The following is a 21,485-nucleotide window of genomic DNA, read 5'->3' on the forward strand; positions in this document are numbered from 1 at the left end:
CATTATTGTACACAGCTATGATTTAATAAAAAAAGAAAGAAAAAATATAAGTCTGTAGAAAATATGGATAACAAAACCAGCAAGTTTTGAGCTAATGAACATAGCTCAAATTTTGTAGAATTTTGCAAGTAATATTTAAAATTCATGTAATGTTTAAAAAAAAATGACTATGATCCAGCCACATAGTAAATCTAAACTATCAATAAATACCACACTCTTTAAACACAATGCCATAAAACTATAAACTGAGAAAACAGATATGTAGTTTAGAATTCAACAACACATGTGTAGATAATCTATGTACCAAAGAAAAAAATCACAATGGAAATTAGGAAATGTATATATGTGAATGATAAAGAAAACCTTTGGACTTGTAAAATAGTAAGCCAGGTGTGGTGGCTCACACTTGTAATGCTAGCATTTTGGGAGGCTGAGGTGGGAAGACCTCTGGAGCCCAGGAGTGAACTATGAGCAGGCCAACCCTCTCCAGCCAGGAACAGCAAAGCAAGACCCTGTATCTGAACAAAAAAAAAAAAAAAAAGGAAAATAAAAGAAAGAAAAGAAATATAGGTAGGGGCAAAAGTGTGTTTTGAGGTTATTTCTTAGAAAAGAAGACTCCTCCAAACATAAGTGCATTTTACCAAACATTTAAGGAACGGATAATCTCTAATGCAAGAAAGAACAAAAGGAAGCTCTCTAATGCCTTTTATGAGGATAATAGAACCTGGAAACTAGAATCATGTAATAGAATAGCAGGGTGACAGAAAATAATTTTCAAATTATACTTAGGAACAAAGATCTTAAAAGTGAAACATCTGCAAACAAACCTCAGCAACTTGTATTAAAGGGACAATATGACCAAGTAGGATTTTTTCCAGCAACATAAGAATAGTTTATTTTTTAAAAATGTACAAAGTTGCAGTTATATAGGATGAGTAAGTCTAGAGTCCTCTTCAATTTACAGCATGAAGGTATTGTTAATAATATTGTATTATGTGCTATTACAATATTATTATACCATAATATTATACTTTGCCAAGAGAGTAGATTTTAGTTACTTTTCTTAGATTATTTTTATTTAAGAATGTTATGGGGTTCATGTTGTGTTTATATACTTTGTTTCTGTACAGATTGAGTCAAAGTTATACATGTAAATGTGCCCTTGACCCAGATAGTGTGCACTGCACCCAGTAGGTGTGCATTTACTCATTCCTTCTTTCCTTTCCCCCAGCTTGACTTTCATTGCGATTTACTTCCACATGTGCACTGAAGTATGGGTGCATTAGTTCCAATTTGGTATTGAGTACATGTGTTTGTTTCTTCCTTCTTGTGATGTTTCACTTAGAAGAATGGTTTCCAATTTGCTGTAGGTTCTCCAAAAAGACACTAGATAACCATTTTTTAATGGCTGGGTAGTATCCCACAGTATGCACCCTTATATTCCAATCTGATTTTTGACAAAACAGATAAAAACATACACTGGGGAAAGGAACCCCTGTTCAACAAATGCTGCTAGGAAAACTGGAAGTTGTATGTAAAAGACTGAAATAGGACCCATGCTTCTTATCATTCACAAAAATTGACTCATGATAGATAAACGATTTAAACCTAAGGCAGGAAACTGTAAGAATCCTAGAAGAAAATGTTGCAGAAACTCTTATAGATAACAGCCTAGGCAGAAAATTCATGAAGACCTCAGCAACAACAAAAATAAATAAATGAGTGGGACCTGGTCAAATTAAAAGGCGTCTGCAAAACCAAGGACACAATCAAAAGAGCAAATAGACAACCAACAGAATGGGAGAAAATATTTGCATGCTGTACATCTGATAAAGGGCTGATAACCAGAATCTGCAAAGAACTCAAGCAAATCAGTGAGAAACAACCAAAAAATCCTATTACAAATGGAAGGAGAGAGAGGAGTTGGGGGTCATAGTGTGTTACAAAAAAAAATACAATAAAATTAAAAACAACAACAACAAAACGCAATAAAGTCACAACCATAAAGCCAAAAAACAAAAAAAAAAAAAAAAAAAAAAAGAAAAGCAGGCAAAAGACATGAGCAGACATCTGGGGGGAGAGTGGGGCAGAGACAAGATGGCTGACTGAAGCCAGCTTTCCACAGAGGCTCCCATCCAGAAGGAGAGTTAAAGGACAGAAATTTAGCAAGTAACCTGGTGGATTAGAGCTGTGCCAAGAGAGAAGGTTGAAGAATGCACATCAACCCCACTGAGGCGAGCTGTGACCCCAAGGATACAAACAAAAGGTATAAAATCCATCACCAAGCAGACAGGAGTCATCTCCCCAATTAGAATGGCTCGAGTACCCCATAAATAAATGAGCAGAGTTCAAAAGTCCTCCCATTATACTCCACGGGAAAGACCCTCTAAAAACTGGACCTACTTCCTCTACTAGGGTGCCAGAGCACTCTCCTGCCAGGCATAAAACTGTGTAAAACTGTATATATTCTCTACCTGCAATTCTGAGCTCCCAGCACTCCCCTCCATTCTCACTCTGAGGTCTGGAGGCCTGATCCCCAGGAGTTTAGACTCTTGGGTGATTTCTCAAGGGGTGTAGGCAGGGTCTGGACTTCAGCTGGTCAGTGCTGATTTTGCAGCACAGGAGTGAGGAGAGGACGGTCGTCTGAGAGGGAATGAACTCGCCAGAGCAGCGGTGCCCCAAGGCGCAGAGCAGCAGCCATTTTTGACAACAATAGGACTCACCCCTGGATATTCTGGAGTTACACCCTCTGTCTCTCTGGGCAACCAGAGGAGGCTGGGCATCTTCTCAGGTGGCAACCACTGGTGGAAGATCTGGGACGGAAATGCAGGCCCCGTGAGTAAAGGGTTGCCTGAAGCAGTACCGGCCTGGGTGGAGCATGGGGACTAGAAAATGCACATGCAGTGCTGCAGACTCCCAGGGCAGGGCTGACCCAGAGGACTGCTTTACTGAGCCTAAGACGCAACTGGCCCTCAGGGGATCGTCAGCCTAGACAAAGGAGGGCAGGAGGCTAGAACTGACAGCTAACTGTGCTGCGAATACAAACTACTGGGCAACAGCAAAGACAGGGCCTGAGGCGCAAGTTCTGTGAACTCAAAACAGCTTCTCTTCTGCAGAGGAATTTAGCAGGGACAGAAAAAAATTCTGCAAAGTTGTTCTGTTCGGTCAGCAACACCAATCAGGGGTGGGAATGGAACTGAGTGGACACCTCCACCCCCAGCCTCCATCAAGCACCCGAGGTTGTCAGGCCACACCTTCGTCTGCTGGATAGAGGCAGACAGCAGTGGCCTGGCTGAAGAGACATTGATCTCCTTGTGATTCAGGTAGGTGCAAACACCTGGAGTATCAGCTCATTGGAGACAACAGGGTCACAGCCATGAGGGGTTATCAGTGACTGGGGGTGACAGAGGTGCAAGGTTGTGAAGGAGGCATCAACCCTCCCAGACTAATCTATTTGCTGGGTGGGTCCTCCTAACCTCACGGAACACCAGAGCAAGTCATATTTGAGTTATCAGCAGACCCCTGTGATCTAGTTGCCAGAGACCTTTTAAACTCTTCCACCTGAGACAGAGCTGACTAAGACAATTGATTTGGACCATTTGAACTGAGGCAATTACCCGAGGACTATCCAAGTGGTGCCCTGGGTGTGTAGTTGTAGGAAGCTTTGATTTTCCTTTTCCAATTATTGCCTGTAGGGGGTGGGGTGACTTAATTGCTGGTATTTCTCCACAGCTGAGACTTCAACCCAGAGTAACTGTTTCCCTAGGGTTGAACAGAGACCAGCTGAAAAGAAGACAGAGCCACTTAGCCCCACCACACCAAACATGTCCCCAGTTTCTCAGGCCATAGCACTGTACAGGTCCTCAGCAAAGATTCAGGGGAAAAGTCAAATGTTGTAAAATAATCATTGGGCGGAATCAGGGAAAAAACTCTGGCAACATGAATAACCAGAGTATATCAACCACTCAAAGGAAAAATATGGCAGATGTAACTGAAAACCCCATTCATAAACAGATAGCTGAGATGTCAGGAATCAAATTCAGAATTTGGATCACAAACAAGATTAATAGAATGGAATTAGAAATTCGAGGAGCAATTCAAAAGTTGCAATTAGAAATAAGAGGAGAAATTCAAAAGTTGTCTCAATAATTCAATGAAATTAAAGACAAAACCACCAAAGATTTTGACACATGGAAGCAAGAATTTGCAGTCCTCAAATTTCTGAAAAATACAGCAGAATCCCTCAGTAACAAAGTGGAGCAAGCAGAAGAAAGGATTTCTGACATTGAAGACAAAGCTTTTGAATGCTCCCAAACTCTCAAAGAGGAAGAGAAATGGAGAGCAAAAATGGATCATTCTCTCAGAGAGCTCTGGGATAATTCAAAGAAGGCTAATATCTGCCTCATTGGAATCCCTGAAAGCAATGAAGTGGCTTCACAAGGCACAGAGGCCCTTCTCCATGAAATTATGAAAGAGAATTTTCCAGATATGCCAAGAGATTCTAAAATTCAGATAGCAGACAGTTTCAGAACCCCAGCATGACTCAATTCGAAAAAGACATCCGCCAGGCATATCATAATTAACTTCACTAAAGTTAATATGAAGGAGAAAATTCTGAAAGCAGCCAGATGTAAGAAAAACATTACCTATAAAGGGAAGAATATTAGAATGACTGCAGATCTCTCTGCTAAAACTTTTCAAGCCAGAAGAGGGTGGTCACTGACTTTTAATCTCCTAAAACAAAATAACTTTCAACCCCAGATCCTGTATCTATCTAAACTGAGTTTCATTTATGATGGAGAAATTAAATACTTTAATGACATTCACATGTTGAAGAAATTTGCCATAACCAAAGCAGCTCTTCAGGATATTCTCAGACCTATCCTCCATAATGACCAGCCCAATCTTCTATCACAAAAGTAAACTCACTCAGAAACTTTTGATCAAACTCCAACTTCCATAGTGGTGAAAGGATTAAAAATGTCCACTGGACTTTTGAAAAACTCGATACCCAAAATTTTACCAGACTTATCAATATTCTCCATTAATGTGAATGGCTTAAACTATCCTCTAAAGAAGGCACAGGTTGGCTGACTGGATACAAAAACTCAGGCCAGATATTTGCTGCATACAAGAATCACATCTTACCTTAAAAGATAAATATAGACTCAGGGTGAAAGGATGGTCATCCATATTTCAGGCAAATGGGAATCAGTAAAAAGCAGGTGTTGCAATTCTATTTGCAGATGCAATAGTCTTTAAAACAACAAAAGTAAGGAAGGATAAGAATGGTCACTTCATATTCGTTAAAGGTAATACTCAATACGATGAGATTTCAATTATTAATATATTAATATTTATGTACCCAACCAGACTGCACCTCAATTTATAAGAGAAACTCTAACAAACATGAGCAACTTGATTTCCTCCAGATCCATAATAGTCAGAGATTTCAACACTCCTTTGGCAGTGTTGGATAGAACTCCCAATAAGAAGCAGAGCAAAGAAAATTTAGATAAACCTAACCATCCAACATTTGGATTTAGCAGACATCTATAGAACATTTTATCCCCCCAAAACTGAATACACATACTTCTCATCAGCCCACGGAACATACTCCAAAATTGATTACATCTTAGGTCACAAGTCTAACCTCAGTAAATTTAAAGGAATAGAAATTATTCTTTCCATCTTCTCAGACCAACAGGGAATAAAAGTTGAACTCAGTAACAACAGGAATCTGCATAGTCATACAAAAACATGGAAGTTAAATAACCTTATGCTGAATGATAGCTGGGTCAGAGATGAGATTAGAAGGAAATTGCCAAATTTTTGGAACAAAACGACAAGGAAGACATGAATTATCAGAACCTCTGGGATACTGCAAAGGCAGTCCTAAGAAGGAAATTTATAGCAATGCAAGCCTTCCCCAATAGAATGGAAAGAGAGGAAGTTAACAACTTAATGGGACATCTCAAGCAACTGGAAAAGGAAGAACTATCCAATCCCAAAGCCAGTAGAAGAAAAGAAATAACCAAAATTAGAGCAGAATTAAATGAAATTGAAAACAAAATAATTATACAACAGATCAATAAATCAAAAAGTTGGTATTTTGAAAAGGTCAATAAAATAGATAAACCTTTGGCTAACCTAACCAGGAAAAAAAGAGTAAAATTTCTAATCACATCAATCGGAAATGACAAAGACAAAATAACCACAGACTCCTCAGAAATTCATAAAATCCTTAATGAATATTATAAGAAACTTTATTCTCAGAAATATGAAAATCTGATGGATATTAACTAATACTTGGAAGCACATCACCTTCCAGGACTTAGCCAGAATCAAGTGGAAATGTTGAACAGGCCTATATCAAGTTCTGAAATAGTATCAACCATACAAAATCTCCCTAAAAAGAAAAGCCTGGGTCCAGATGGCTTCTTGTCAGAATTCTACGAAACCTTCAATGAGGAACTAGTACCTATATTACTCAACCTGTTCCAAAGCATACAAAAAGAAGGAATACTACCCAACATGTTCTATGAATCAAACATCACCCTGATCCCCAAACCAGGAAAAGACTCAACAAGAAAAGAAAATTATAGACCAATATCACTAATGAATATAGATGCAAAAATATTCAACAGGATCCTAACGAACAGAATCCAGCAACACATCAAACAAATTACACATCATGACCAAGTCAGTTTTATTTCAGGGTCTCAAGGCTGGTTCAATATACATAAATCTATAAATATAATTCAGCACATAAACAAATTAAAAAACAAAGACCATATGATTCTCTCAATTGATACAGAAAAAGCTTTTGATAATATCCAGCATCCCTTCATGATCAGAACACTTAAGAAAATGGGTATAGAAGGGACATTTCTTAAACTGATAGAGGCCATCTACAGCAAACCCACAGCCAATATCGTATTGAATGGAGTTAAATTGGAATCATTTCCACTCAGATCAGGAACTAGACAAGGCTGCCCATTGTCTCCATTGCTCTTGAACATTGTAATGGAAGTTTTCGCCATCACAATTAGGGAAGAAAAGGCGATCAAGGGTATCCATATAGGGTCAGAAGAGATCAAACTTTCGCTCTTCACAGTTTATATGATTGTATATCTGGAAAACACCAGGGATTCTACTACAAAAACTCTTAGAAGTGATCAAGGAATACAGCATCTCTGGTTACAAAATCAAAATTCATAAATCGGTAGCCTTTATATGTACCAACAATAGTCAAGCTGCAAAAACAGTTAAGGACTCTATTCCATTCACAGTAGTGCCAAAGAAGATGAAATATTTGGGCGTTTATCTAACAAAGGATGTGAAAGATCTCTATAAAGAGAACTATGAAACTCTAAGAAAAGAAATAGCTGAAAATGTTAACAAATGGAAAAACATACCATACTCATGGCTGGGAAGAATCAACATTGTTAAAATGTCCATACTACCCAAAGCAATATACAATTTTAATGTGATTCCTATTAAAGCTCCATTGTCATACTTTAAAGATCTTGAAAAAATAATACTTCATTTTATATGGAATCAGAAAAAACCTCAAATAGCCAAGACATTACTCAGCAATAAAAAGAAAGCAGGAGGAATCACGCTACCAGACCTCAACTATACTATAAATCGATAGTGATCAAAACAGCATGGTACTGGCACAAAAACAGAGAAGTAGATGTCTGGAACAGAATAGAGAACCAAGAGATGAATCCAGCTACTTACCGTTATTTGATCTTTGACAAGCCAATTAAAAACATTCAGTGGGGAAAAGATTCCCTATTTAACAAATGGTGCTGGGTGAACTGGCTGGTGATCTGTGAAAGTCTGAAACTGGACCCACACCTTTCACCATTAACTAAGATAGACTCTCATTGGATGAAAGATTTAAGCTTAAGACACGAAACTATAAAAATACAGAAGAGAGTGCAGGGAAAACTCTTGAAGAGATCAGTCTGGGCGAATATGTTACGAGGAGGACCCTCTGTGCAATTGAAGCAGCTTTAAAAATACACTACTGGGATCTGATCAAACTAAAAAGCTTCTGCACAGCCAAGAACACAGTAAGTAAAGCAAGCAGACAGCCCTCAAAATGGGAGATGATATTTGCAGGTTATGTCTCCGACAAAGGTTTAATAACCAGAATCCACAGAGAACTCAAACATATAAGCAAGAAAAGAAGAAGTGATCCCATTGCAGTCTGGGCAAGGGACTTGAAGAGAAACTTCTCTGAAGAAGACAGGTGCATGGCCTACAGACATATGAAAATATGCTCATCATCCTTAATCATCAGAGAAATGCAAATCAAAACTACTTTGAGATATCATCTAACTCCAGTAAGATTAGCTCATATCCCAAAATCCCAAGACCAGAGATGTTGGTGTGGATGTGGAGAAAAGGGAACCCTTCTACACTGCTGGTGGGAATGCAAATTAATACATTCCTTTTGGAAAGATGTGTGGAGAACACTTAGAGATCTAAAAATAGATCTGCCATTCAATCCTATAATTCCACTACTAGGCATATGCCCAGAAGACCAAAAATCACATCATAACAAAGATATTTGTACCAGAATGTTTATTGCAGCCCAATTCATAATTGCTAAGTCATGGAAAAAGCCCAAGTGCCCATCGATCCACGAATGGATTAATAAATTGTCGTATATGTACAGCATGGAATATTATCAGCCTTAAAGAAAGATGGAGACTTTACCTCTTTCATGTTTATGTGGATGGAGCTGGAACATATTCTTCTTAGTAAAGTATCTCAAGAATGGAGGTAAAAGTATCCAATGTACTCAGCCCTACTATGAAACTAATTTATGGCTTTCATATAAAGCCATAACCCAGTTATATCCTAAGAATATTGGGAAGGGGGAGAGGGAGGGAAGTGAGGGGGGAAGTAGGGTGGAGGGAGGGTGATTGGTGGGATTACACCTGTGGTGCATCTTATAAGGGTACATGTGAAACTTAGTAAATGTAGAATATAAATGTCTTAACACAATAACTAAGAAAATGCCAGGAAGGCTATGTTAACCAGTGTGATGAAAATATGTCAAATGGTCTATAAAACCAGTGTATGGTGCCCCATGATCGCATTAATGTACACAGGATGATTTAATTAAAAAAAAAAAAGACATGAGTAGAAAATTTTCAAATGAAGATTGTAGGTATACTGTCACACATGCATGTACCCAAAGCAAGGTGGTTACATAAGATAATGGGTGTGTTAACTATGTTAATTTGCTCAATGTAATAATCACTTCACTATGTAGAAGTATATCAAGATTTCAAAACGTCATAGTGTGCACTTTAAATATACTGTATACAATAAAAATTAAAAAATAAAATCCAAAAATATCTAGTTAACGTAGTTCACTGTATTAAGATATAAACACAAAACCACATTATTCTTCCAATAAATTCAGTACAATTTATAAAAATGAAATTCTCAAATTTATAAAAATGAAGGAATTATAAAATTCATAAAAATGTCTTAACACAATAACTAAGAAAATGCCAGGAAGGCTAGTTAACCAGTTTTATGAAAATATTTTAAATTGTATATAAATCCAGTGCATGGTGCCCCATGATTGCATTAATGTACACAGCTATGATTTAATTAAAAAAAAATAATAATCACCATTAAAAAATGAGGAAATTATAAAATTTAGAAAAATGAAGAAATTAAGAAAAAACGTTTTAGTGAGTTGGAATGGAGTAAAGTTCCTTAAACTTGATGAAAAATATTGCTACTTAAGGAGAAAAGACTGTCAGCTCCTTAGGTTGAATGAGGATGCCAACAGCCATGGAATTTATTATACTTCTATCCACAAAAAAGGAAATAACCAAATCCTGCTCCTCTTCTGTCACATGGAAACTTCCAAAGATTTGCACCTTTCAGCAAACAGATGTCAATTTAAATTTTACTACCAGTGCAACAAATTATGGAGGAAGAACTTAAATTGCTTAAAATTGAAGACATTTAAGGTACAGGTTATATTTCACTGGTAATATCTGATGACTGGGTGACTTAATAGATTCCTTTGTGTGACTATTTCCACATACAGGTTTATAGTAACAGGGAACAGAACAGTTTGGTATTTACACACCATTCTCCACCCTCACTAGGGACGTAAAGCTGATGAATGTGTTAATATTCTCATCATTTCACTTTTGCAGTAGTTTCATGATGCAGGTATACAGTCTATTGTTTTTCCCTTAGCTCTTTGGGGATGGAAGAAACATTTACTTCTTCCTGAAATTTCTCTCAATAGCAGTTGAAAGGGTTTTCTGTTTCAAGGTTAGGCACTGGAAATCCCTTAGTTTGCACCAAGAGAAAGAGTAGACCCAAGTTCTTAAAACACACCATAAGATAAAAGGATAGGCAGAAAGAATTTTAACAAGAAGAATACAGGACATATTATTTTGCATCCAAAAGCACTTACCAAAATTCATAGTCACCATATACAAATGGTGAAATGTAAGTAACATTTTTTTTTAGCGTTGGCAACAGTACATCTCTATTGCTGCCTGTGTCCCATAATTTCTGCTATTTTAAAAACAGCTTCACTGAAGTACAATCGATATTTATAATAATAAATAGGACGTATTTAATGTGTGCAGTCTGGTATGTTTTGACATGTGTATATACCCATGCAACCTTTACCACAATCCATCAATGAACATGTCAGTTATCTGCGAATGTTTTCTGGTGCTATTTATTATCTTCCTTCCTGCATAGGCAACCTCTGATGTGCTTTCTGGTTTTAAATGTCATCTTATTGTGTGCTAGATGTTTTTTTTCCTCCTATGACCACTCTTGAACTTTGTTCTTGGATGTTATTATGTTACTTGAAACCCATTTGATCCTCTTGGGCCTTGCATTTGAGTTTTGTTACATGAGACTTAACATTTAGTTGTGGGTGAGTTTTATCCCACTACTGAGGCAAAACCCTTTGATTACACTACCCAGTGCTCAGTGAATGGTGCTTTTTTCCCTCTATGAATGGTGGGAATAGGCATTATTTCCTGGCCTTGTATGATTTCTGAATATTGTATCCTATAATCCTTCACAGGAGTTTTCTAATATTCCTGAGATGATTGGTAGGCAGCTGAAGACTCACCAAGCACCTACTGAATACCTTTGGAGATCTCTTTCTGATTAGCCTTTCTCTCTGGTATCCTGTCCTGATAACTCTGGCTATCCTGGCCTCCCTGGATCAGCTCTATCTCCTTAATTCAGCAGAGTCACTTGCTCTGCTTGGGGTCACCCACCTGGAAAGATGGAAAGATCTCTTGCCAATAAGTTGGGCCATTATAGGGCTCACCTTGTTTATTTCCTGTCTCTCAGAAATGACTGATCTTCTTTGCCTAATGTTCAATGTCTTGAGAACCATTGCTTTGTAATATTTTACATTTTCTTTTAGGTTTTTCAGGTGAGAAGGTAAGTCTGGTATCTGTTTTATCATCTTGGCTAGAAAAGGAAGTTCTTCTACTCAATATTGAACAGAGTCATGGTGACGGTAGTAAGACACACAAACACATGCCTGTACGTGTACAGGCAAAGAAATAACAGGCATAACAATTGTGAAGGAAGAAACAAAACTGTCGCTATTTATACCTAACATGGTTACATAGAAAAATCTATAGACTAAATTAGTTTCATAGTAGGGCTGTGTACATTGGGTATTTAAAAATGTGTCAAATGGTTTATGAAGTGAGTGTATGATGCCCCATAATCATATCATTGTATACAGTTATGATTTAATAAAAAAAAAAAGAAAAATCTATAGACTATACTATCACATTAATAACAAAAACAAGAGTTCAGCAAGTTGCTGGAAACATGTTCAATATACAGAAAAAAAAATAGCTGTGCTTTTAAAAGCCAGCTAGAAACAATTAAAAAAGGTAATTACAAAGATTCAATGTACCATCACAAAAAATTATAAATTAATTAGGAATAAATCTAGCAGATGTATATAAACTTTATGGAGAAAAATATAACATCCTATGGAAAAATAACTGAGAACACCCCCCAAAATGGAAAAATAATGCTGTGTGCATAGATTAGTAAATCTTAGTTAAGATGGTTATTTTTCATATATTTATCTATACATTTGTGCAATTGCTATAAAATATCTCGATGCCTGCTATAATTAATAATATTATTATTTTGGTAGAACATTGCCAAAAGGTCTACAAAATTCATGTGGGAAAAAAATGGCCAAAAAGAACCTAGATAATGTTGAAGAAGAAAAACATTCTTCCTTGTCTCCCTTCCTTCTTTCTTTTCTTTCTTTCTCTCTTTCTTGTCGCTTAGTAGCCATCTAAGTTATCAGATTGAAATATTTCCTTCTTAGGCGTCAAAGTTACTGTAGAGCTGCTGTATCAGTCAGGGCATAGTCAAGAGACAGAAACCTCATCAGTTGTTTGAACAAAGAGGATTTGATATAAGGAACTGTAAACTACATGTACAATTGTTGGTGGAGAGCAGTCAATGGAGGGATAAATGGAACACAAAGGTTTCACAGAGCCAGTGACAACAGAAGTCATCTACTAAGTCTGGGACTAGGGAACAGAGGAAGCTGAAACTCGGAGTTCTGAAGGGATGATGCCTCAGTTGGTGTCTCTGAGGGGGACATGATGAAGCTGGCTCGGCAAGAGTTGGGAAAACTGCCAGCTGGGTAAGCACCTGGTAGAGTTCCATGACAGAACTGCTGCTCCCTGGCTGAAGAAGTGAGGGTGGAGGGATGCTCACAGAAACACACACAGAAAGGAAGGAGTGAGTCCCTTATTCCTCTCCCAGCAAAGTCTAATAGGAGCAACAGGCAAAGCAAAAGTGGGGTTTGCAAAGTCCTTGCCCGAGAGTCACAAAGCAGAGTGTGGGTGGATTTGGTGTAAACACACAACAATAATGTAATATCTGGAGATGCCACACAGAATTAAAACTCAACAAAATAGAGCAATGTTCCCAATCCACCAGACCCAGACCTTCATGTAATAAGGGTGTTTTGTATGAATACGTAACATTATGAATTAGTGAACTATTAGTGCTGAGACAACTTGCTATCCACATGGAAAGAGATAAAACGAGGTGGTTAACTTTACAACTTATGAAAAAGTGTATTCCAGATGTATTCAAATTATACATGTGAAAGTCAAGGATGTAAAACCTTCAGAAGAGTGCCTAGGAGAATCTTTTTTATGACATGGTTGATGGTGAAAAGGATTTTAAATACAACAGAATAAAATAAAGCCACAGGAGAGAATACTGATAGACACCACTACATTAAATAAAAACTTCTGTGTGACAAAGAGCATCTTGTACCCCGGGAGTAGAAGATACTTACAGACCATATAATTTTTAAAGGATTAGCGTCTAGACCAGCAGTTCTTAACCTGTGGGTTGCGACCCCCTTGGGGGTGGAATGACCCTTTTACAGGGGTTCCCTAAATACATCCTGCATATCAGATATTACATTGCAATTTATAATAATAGCAAAACTACAGTTATGAATTAGCAACAAAAATAATTTCATGGTTGGGGTCATCACAACATGAGGAATTGTATTAAAGGGTCGTGGCATTAGGAAGGTTGAGAACCACTGGTCTAGACTGTATTAAGACCCCTCCAAATCTTTAAGAAACAGAGAACCCAATAATGTCAAAGTACATGTAAAAACCATTCAAAGAAAGAAATCTGATATCCAACAAACTATAAAAATGTTCTCAATGCCACTATTGGGTCTATCCAAAATATAACAGTGAAATACCATTCTGTACTTTTCGGATTGACAGAATCAATAAATCTGGCAACACAAGCATTGGTGAGGACATGGAGAGATAGAAGTTCATGTTTCTGATGAGAACATAAATTGGTAAAAACCACTTGGAACAGCAGTTTGGCATTCCCTAGTAAAGTTGAAGATGTCCACATTGATTACCTACCAATTCCGTTTTTAAATGTTTGTGCTAGAAAAACTCCCTTATGTGCCCAAGGAGAACTATCTAAGAATTCTTACTTCTGTACTTTGTAACTGCAAGAATGTAAAAGCCACCAACATTTCTCTCATTTAGGGAATAATAAATAAGTTGTGGTTTATTCACAATAGGATATGATATCGCAGTTTAAATGAGTGAATGAGAGACATGAGAATTAAAAAAAAAGTTTGAGAGAAGTGCAGTTATTAGGTTACAACCTAAGAATAGAGGGAAGGGGGAAAGGGAGGGGAGGGAAGGAGAAGGTGGGTAGAGGGAGGGTGATTGGTGGGATTACACCAGCGGTGCATCTTACAAGGGTATATGTGAAACTTGGTAAATGTGGAATGTAAGTGTCTTGGCACAGTAACTGAGAGAATGCCAGGAAGGCTATGTTAACCAGTGTGATGAAAGTGTGTCAAACGGTCTATGAAGCAAGTGTATGATGCCCCATGATCATATCAATGTACACAGCTATGATTTAATAATAATAAAAAAGAAATATATATTCTTCTTAGTAAAGTATTACAAGAATGGAAAAATAAATATTCAATTTACTCCATACTAATATGAAATCAATACATAAATAATTACATGTTCCTAAGAACAGTAAAACACATTATTGTCCAGTTCAGGGGGTAGAGGGAAGAGGGAGAGGGGAGGATGCATGGCAGGGGGAGGAGGGAGGGCAGGAGGCGGGATCTCACCTGATGTGCACATTGTGAGGCTGTATAACAAGCCCCCTGGGTGAGGGGCTCTTCTACAAATGGAACTTTACCCTGGAAGTGGGAACAATGTAACCTAAATATTGTACCCTCATATTAATTTGAATAAAGTTAAAAAAAAGAAAAAAAAATAAAAGATATCGCACATAAAAATTTTAAACACAAAATTCTACATGTACACGCATATTTTTATGTGCACATGCACATATAAAATATGATATATAGTATATACATCTATACAACAATTAAATTAACACAAACATGTTCATGCATTAACCTTGTTCATTATTGGGGTTACTCTAGGGAAGGAGGAAAAAAGAGAAAGAATAAGAGAAATTGACGAGGGGCAGTTTACTAGTGTTTGTAACATTTTATTTCTTTACAAGGAGTTTTAGTGCAACATGATGAAATGTTAACATCTGTTTAATCTTGGAAAAGAGTATATATGTGTCTGACACATTATTTTCCATATGTCTGAAGTGTTGCATAACTAGAAAGAAAAACAGAAAAGATTAAACGAGATAATGTGCCCAAAGCACTGAGGCCACCTTGGTTTTTAAACTGAGTGCTCAAGGTCGTTGTGATTTTTAAACTGAGTGCTCAAGGTCATTGAGGGACAATTCTATGTTTGTTGGGTCCAAAAGAAGCAGAACATCACATTTGGCAGGGTTTTGTTGGCTGAAAGAGAAAATATCCTCTAGGTTTTCAAAAACCATGTCACTCCTAAACTCCTCTGCTACTGGTTACCACCACTAATTTAGGATAACATTCTCATTTTACAACTGTGGACCTACAGCTCAGAGAAGAATAGTAATTAGTGCACAGTAATCTCATCACATAGCATTTGTTTTGGAACGGGGATACTTTTTAAAATTGGATTTTCAATTGTCTTTCTGGGCTACGTCATAGAACAGAAGATGGAGCCCTGCCAATAAAATTAGTTAGTGTGATTTTGAACATGAGCCCGTGTTGCATGGAGCAAACTGGTTGCCTTTTTGGAGTCTGAGATTCCTCAACAACAACAAAAATATTGGGAGGATCAAAGGTACTTTATGGGAATGCTGGGAAGCTTTATGGGCTGACATAGAAGAGAGCTCCTGGCTCAGAGAGGTAGTCAGTCAATTCTGGTTCCTCAGCATGTCCTCCTTAGTGGAGTGGACTACCCAGACTTTCTCCTCTTCTTGCTACACTGGAAGAATCCCCGATTTCTCACTTTCTGTTATCTGGTTAAGCAAACTTTATTCTGGCTCTAGAATTGAGCTCAAGAGCCAGAGCCGGCCATTTTGAGTTGTGGGAATTGGTAGTTGTAGGGATGAGTATGTGATTGAAACTGCATGAATGAGGACAATTAATGACAATTATGGTTATGGGGGGGGAAACAGAAAGAGGGAAGGAGGGAGGTGGGTGGGGCCTTGGTGTGTGTCACACTTTATGGGGGCAAGACATGATTGCAAGAGGGACTTTACCTAACAATTGCAATCAGTGTAACCTGGCTTATTGTACCCTCAATGAATCCCCAACAATAAAAAAAAAAAAAAAAAAAGAAACTGCATGAATGAGTCAGTCTTAGAACTTTTGCAGTAGCTGTTAGGAAAGACAAACACTCTTTCCATTAGGGCTGCTGAGCTGGGTTGATATGAATCTGGAGATTTCATTCAATAACCTGCCATCATGAGGGTAGAGAATGGAGACAACACAAAAGAAAAAGATGCAAGAGATGGGGAGACAGATTTCTGATGGCATTATTAAAAACACCCAGATCCAGCCACACCTGAAATACACATGGACCTTTCAGTTACGGGATCTAACAAGGCCACTTCCTCCTTTCTTCCTTCCCTTTTTCTTATTTTTGTTTTGTTCTTGTTGGTTTGTTTTGGCCAGTTTCTGCAATTTACAAATGAAAGAGTTAAAGGCCTTTGTGCCTCAAGGTTTTAGTCATATCATTGGCTTTAAAATGATGGATGGGACATCAATAATCCTACCTACAACCTGGTTCATTTATTTTTTGTGCGTTAGCATCAACACCCGCCCAACTGTTCCCTATAGAGCAGCACAATAACTTCTTCAAGTTCTAGCTCAAGAAAATGCTGTCTGGTAATCTGTTCTGGGAGTTAGCTTCAAACTGTCTCCTGCTAGGACATAAGTCTCTTTCATGCAAAGTATTTAGAAAGGAATAGAGAGTATAATTTTGTAAGCCTGTGAAAGCCAGGTGAGTGATGCTGTCATTAACCCTCATCCAGGCAAACATCTGCATAGTCTTCTGGCAGCTGAGGTGAGCCAGCTGATGGATAGCTGACTCCTGGTGTTCATTTAGACGTTTTGGCAGCTGGAACACACAGGTAGAGAAGAATGACGTGCCAAACACAACTGTTCCCAGATTCTTTTAACCGTAGGTATAGATTCCTATGGTCTTCAGGGACAGCTTTATTCCATCCCATAACTTGGCCCATCCAGGAAGAGACAGCTTCTTTACCTGGTGGGATAGAGAATGATTTTGGTATCACAATCCAGGTTATGTTTCTGAGTTGAGCCCTGAAAACTGTAGCCTTTCTAATAACCATGAACATAGTGGTTAAGCTTATGGGTTTTGGAGTCAGGAAACCTGGGTCCCAATAGTATTACTTTCACCACAAATATGGCCAATAATAGTGTCAGTAGTGAGGGTGAACAGATACAACACTGGCAAAGCACTTGGACATGCCTCAGACACTACCAATGTTAACCAACATCACAATGATGACAATAATTGTGTCTCTCTTTTCTCCACTGTGACTGCATTTTTTTCTTAAATTAGGAAAAGAGCCAGAGGGTTGTCTTTGGAGGTAGTAAGGAAGAGCAGAATGGAAGATACTGGGTTCTGCTGAAGCCAAGCTGAGAGGGGTCCTAACAAGGTGAGGGCCAGGGGTTCTTGGAAGAGGAGAAAGGGGAATCCCACGACCCATCCAGGGATGAAGATGTCAATTGTCAGGCCCAGCATCCTTCCATCTCTCCATGACTTTTGTGGTTAGTCTGCAGCTAGCCAGTGGCAACTCTGCTGCAGAGGGACCTTCTTCCAGGATGCTCCTGGATCCTGCCACCCCATCGCCTGTTCCAGCAGAGCCATTTGTTATTGTCATAGGCAGCTGGAGGCAGTGAAGGAGCCAATCTCCCCAGAAATCCAGTCTCTTCTCAGTCTGGGAATCTCTTGGTGCAGCTGAGAGGTGGAGCTGGGCTCTGGGGGTTGAGGGGCCCTAGTTATATGGTGGGTATAAATCTCATCTTATAATCTCAGGAGTAGAATAAATAGAATTTAAAAATATATGTGATTTTGACTCAGCTGGTAGAACTGAACATTAGTCAGGTGGGCATTCTCCCTCTGCCTGGGGTCACGTCTAAATTTGGAGGTGCCAAGACCTCAGCAGGTATCACTGGGAGAGGAGGAAGAAGACAGAGCATTTGGTCTTGGTGTTGTCATCCTTCTCTGCTGGTTTCCCCTGTGACGCGTGGAATCCCCATCTGGCCTTGTCTTCCATCCATAGAGGTCCCTGCTGTCTCTTCCTTCCTGCCCAGCTACCAATTGCTTTAGTTCACACCACCTCTCCACTGAGGGCCCGTAGAGAGATTCTGTGGTTCTTATTCCATGCAGGGTCTGAGGCCAACTCTGCTAGCCTGTCTCAGGCTCACCTTCTCAGGATGTACACAGAAAGCTTTTCTGCTCCCACTATGGCTTGGTACAGGGGCTCTGGGGTCCTGCCATATTCAGAAACTTTAGTTCTGGGATGGAGAACATGGGTCTTCTCTGCTTTTGAGTCCCCACAGCTATCTCAGGGTTCTGCAATTCCTCCGGTTCCTACCCTACAATCAGTCTTGCGGGGAGGGCACATCTTGTTGACTCATCAAAGCCAAACTTTCCTATCCTCTAATTTTCCTTCTTCCCTCAAGCCTGGTAAATGTTTATCTGGTCTGGGGAATGTGTTTTCTATGTTTTTGAGGGTGAATTCTAGGGTCACTGAATGTCTTTGACTCACAAAAGTCTTCGTGTTCAGAGCGTCAGAGCTCAACATGCCTTGGCTGGGGCAGGATGCTGGCACCCCAGCGCTGTGTGGGCAGAGGAAGCACCTGGAGCAGCAGGAACTTCTAGGAATGAAAATACACCCTCCCACACTAGTTAACATATCAAAGCATTGTTCCCCCCAGAGTCTGCAAAAGGCCTTAGCACAAGACAGAAGTAAAACTCCTCACTTTGGTTCCAGGTAGATGGTTCTCTTTGGAGATAAGTTTCTGGGCCTCAGTTTGACTTTCTGGGAAAGGAAAAGCGTAAATTGTGTCTTGAAATGATGCAATTATAATTTCTGCTCCACATTCCCCCTAAAGTTCTTCTGCACCCTGCATGCCTGCATGTTTTTTGAAATGTGGTTATGGCAGAAGGTCCACTGACAGAGGAAGCAAGAGACCTGGATTCAATGTGTCACTTATTGACCAGGTAACTTGGGAGTGTCATGCGTTATCTCTGGGCTTTGCTTCCTTTGTGCACAAGAGGAGGAGCGCCATGACAACTACCCTTTAGGGTTGTAGTCAAATTAGGTGAAAAGAGATGTGAGCACACCATGAAAAACTGGAAAGCACCACAAACAGTAACAAAATGTTGAAGTCACCCAGGAGAAGTCTCCTCAAGGAGGCCAGGCAGGCATAGCTCCCAGTCATTTTCTTGGAGAGGCGACGGGGCACAGCTGTCATAAAGTTAGACTTGCTGGGCTTGAATGCCAGACTGCAAATCAGTGACCTGCGGCAAGTTGTTTAGTCTCTTTTGATGTCTCATTTCTCCCATTTATAACGTGGAATTTATCATAGGGTCTATTTCCCAGAGTGAGAGATTCTGGCATAGAAACGGCATGAGGGTCTGCAAGAAAGGAGAGGAGGCCAGTCCAGCAACAAGGAAAGACTTTAATAGAGGGGCGAAGCAGAGTGGAAACTGACCAGGTAGGTGTCAGCTCAGCTCCCACACATGTTAGACTTATCAGTATAGCTAGAATGGGGGGCAATCCTGGAGTACCACTAAGGGCTCATCTCTACTGTGGGTGGGGATCATGGGCCTATCCTTAGGGTCAGTATTATGGGTAGGGTATTTCCAGGAACTCTGGCCTTGAGGCACTCCCAGAGGCTGGAGAGGGGATTTTTGGTTTCTGGCCTGATTTTCTAAAATGGCTGCATTCCTATCAGGGTTATAAGGATTCCTTTTCTACACAGTTAGTTTGAAAATTAAATAAGATAATGTATGTAAGTGCTTAGGTCTGTGCCTGGAACATAGTAAATGCTAATTATTGGTAACTAACAGGCACACAATGGTTTTTAGTCATGGAGAGATCAGCCTTGCTACACATGTTTTCTTGTCTTAAAAACTTAGTCTTTAAATCAAGTATTGGAGACTTTTTGGCCTTTGATCTTCAGCCCGTTTTGCCTTTCAGAATCTGTGTTTTTCCAGCCCCTGGAATATTGGCATATTGGACTTTGCACAAGCATGGGACCTAACAGTGAGTATTTCCTCTCTGTCTCTCCTGAGTAACACCCCCTGGTTTATGCCTCTGAGTCCTACTCTCCACCTCAGTCTATCCATTTCCCTGAGACTCTGTATCTGACCTCATGTGCCCCTGTGCTGTGGCAGGGGCTGACTCTAAGATTTCCCATGGAGTAGCTTCTGAATTTGCTCCCTGGAGAAGGTCCAGCTTACCTGCTGAGAGCTCCCAGCCATGGGCAGACAACCCCATCCAGAGTGTTTATGGTGGCCTTCAGTAGTTTTAAAATATGCCCTTCAATCTGGTCCTTTCTGCTTAGACCTGTGGCATGGGCTGGAAAACTATTTAGCAAATCCATTACCTCTTCTTTCTGGGGACACAGCTAACTCCATTTCATGTGACTGTGTGACTGAGTTCTCTCCAACAGAACATGAGCAGAAGTGGCTCATGCCACTTACAGACCTGGCCTGTAAGCTGTCTCATGCTTGTTTGCCCATGCACTTTCCCTGGTTGCTGATTTGATATAGATGAGCACAGTAAAATGGGGAGGCAAGCATTGGAGATGGCAGAGCCACAACACAGAGGGAGCCTGGGTTCCTAGAGACTCTCAAAAGATTGATGTGTAGCCAGGAACAACTGTGTTGGGACTGAGCAAGTCATACACTTTCGCTGTACGGAGACATCACAGTTTAAGGGGTTGTGGGAGGGATTAATCCTTAATCTAAATAATCCACATGCATTGCCTGAAGTCTATCTTCACTCTATGTTTAATGCCTCCTCAATGGTTTTCCTTCCCCAAATCTCATTCCGCATGGTTTCCAAAGCAATAACACAAACAGGAAAGATTAACCACAGTTGCTCACTCTCTTGCTCCTAGATCCTTCCCAGATTCCTATAGGATAAAGCCCAAAGCTTTTTATTATCTGGTCCTTCCTACACCTCCTGATTTATTTCCTACTGTCTTCCTGTTGAAGCCTGTAAAGTCTCTAAACACAAAAATCAGAGCACTCTAAAACAGAGCTTTATGCATGAAAGAGAACACAGATATCACCTGTTGTGTATGGAAACAGATATTGGTGGTTCCAATGACACGGGCAGGTAAGTTGCAATTTCACTGAGTTGAGGGAACAACCTCGTCCCCAGCTACCTTTATACTCACCTATTTATATTATTTGCTAGTATCAAGTCTTACAAGAGACAATATAAAAAACACACACAATCACAACCACATGTGAAGACACTGACATGAGTGACAGGAGGCTTTA

At 39.4% G+C, this 21,485-nt stretch overlaps 1 long non-coding RNA gene across 1 annotated transcript in view; it reads left to right on the plus strand.

The window, feature by feature from the left end:
- Nucleotides 1-20,442, plus strand: part of LOC128562441 (uncharacterized) — a 68,703-nt gene extending 48,261 nt beyond the window's left edge. Inside the window, exons 2-3 of the long non-coding RNA XR_008373423.1 lie at nt 19,559-19,687; nt 20,173-20,442. This is a non-coding gene — a long non-coding RNA (uncharacterized LOC128562441). The remainder of the gene's footprint in view (nt 1-19,558; nt 19,688-20,172) is intronic.
- Nucleotides 20,443-21,485: the final 1,043 nt, after the last annotated feature.

Source organism: Nycticebus coucang, chromosome 12 (assembly GCF_027406575.1).
Source record: "Nycticebus coucang isolate mNycCou1 chromosome 12, mNycCou1.pri, whole genome shotgun sequence".
In the NCBI taxonomy this organism is placed as follows: domain Eukaryota; kingdom Metazoa; phylum Chordata; class Mammalia; order Primates; family Lorisidae; genus Nycticebus; species Nycticebus coucang.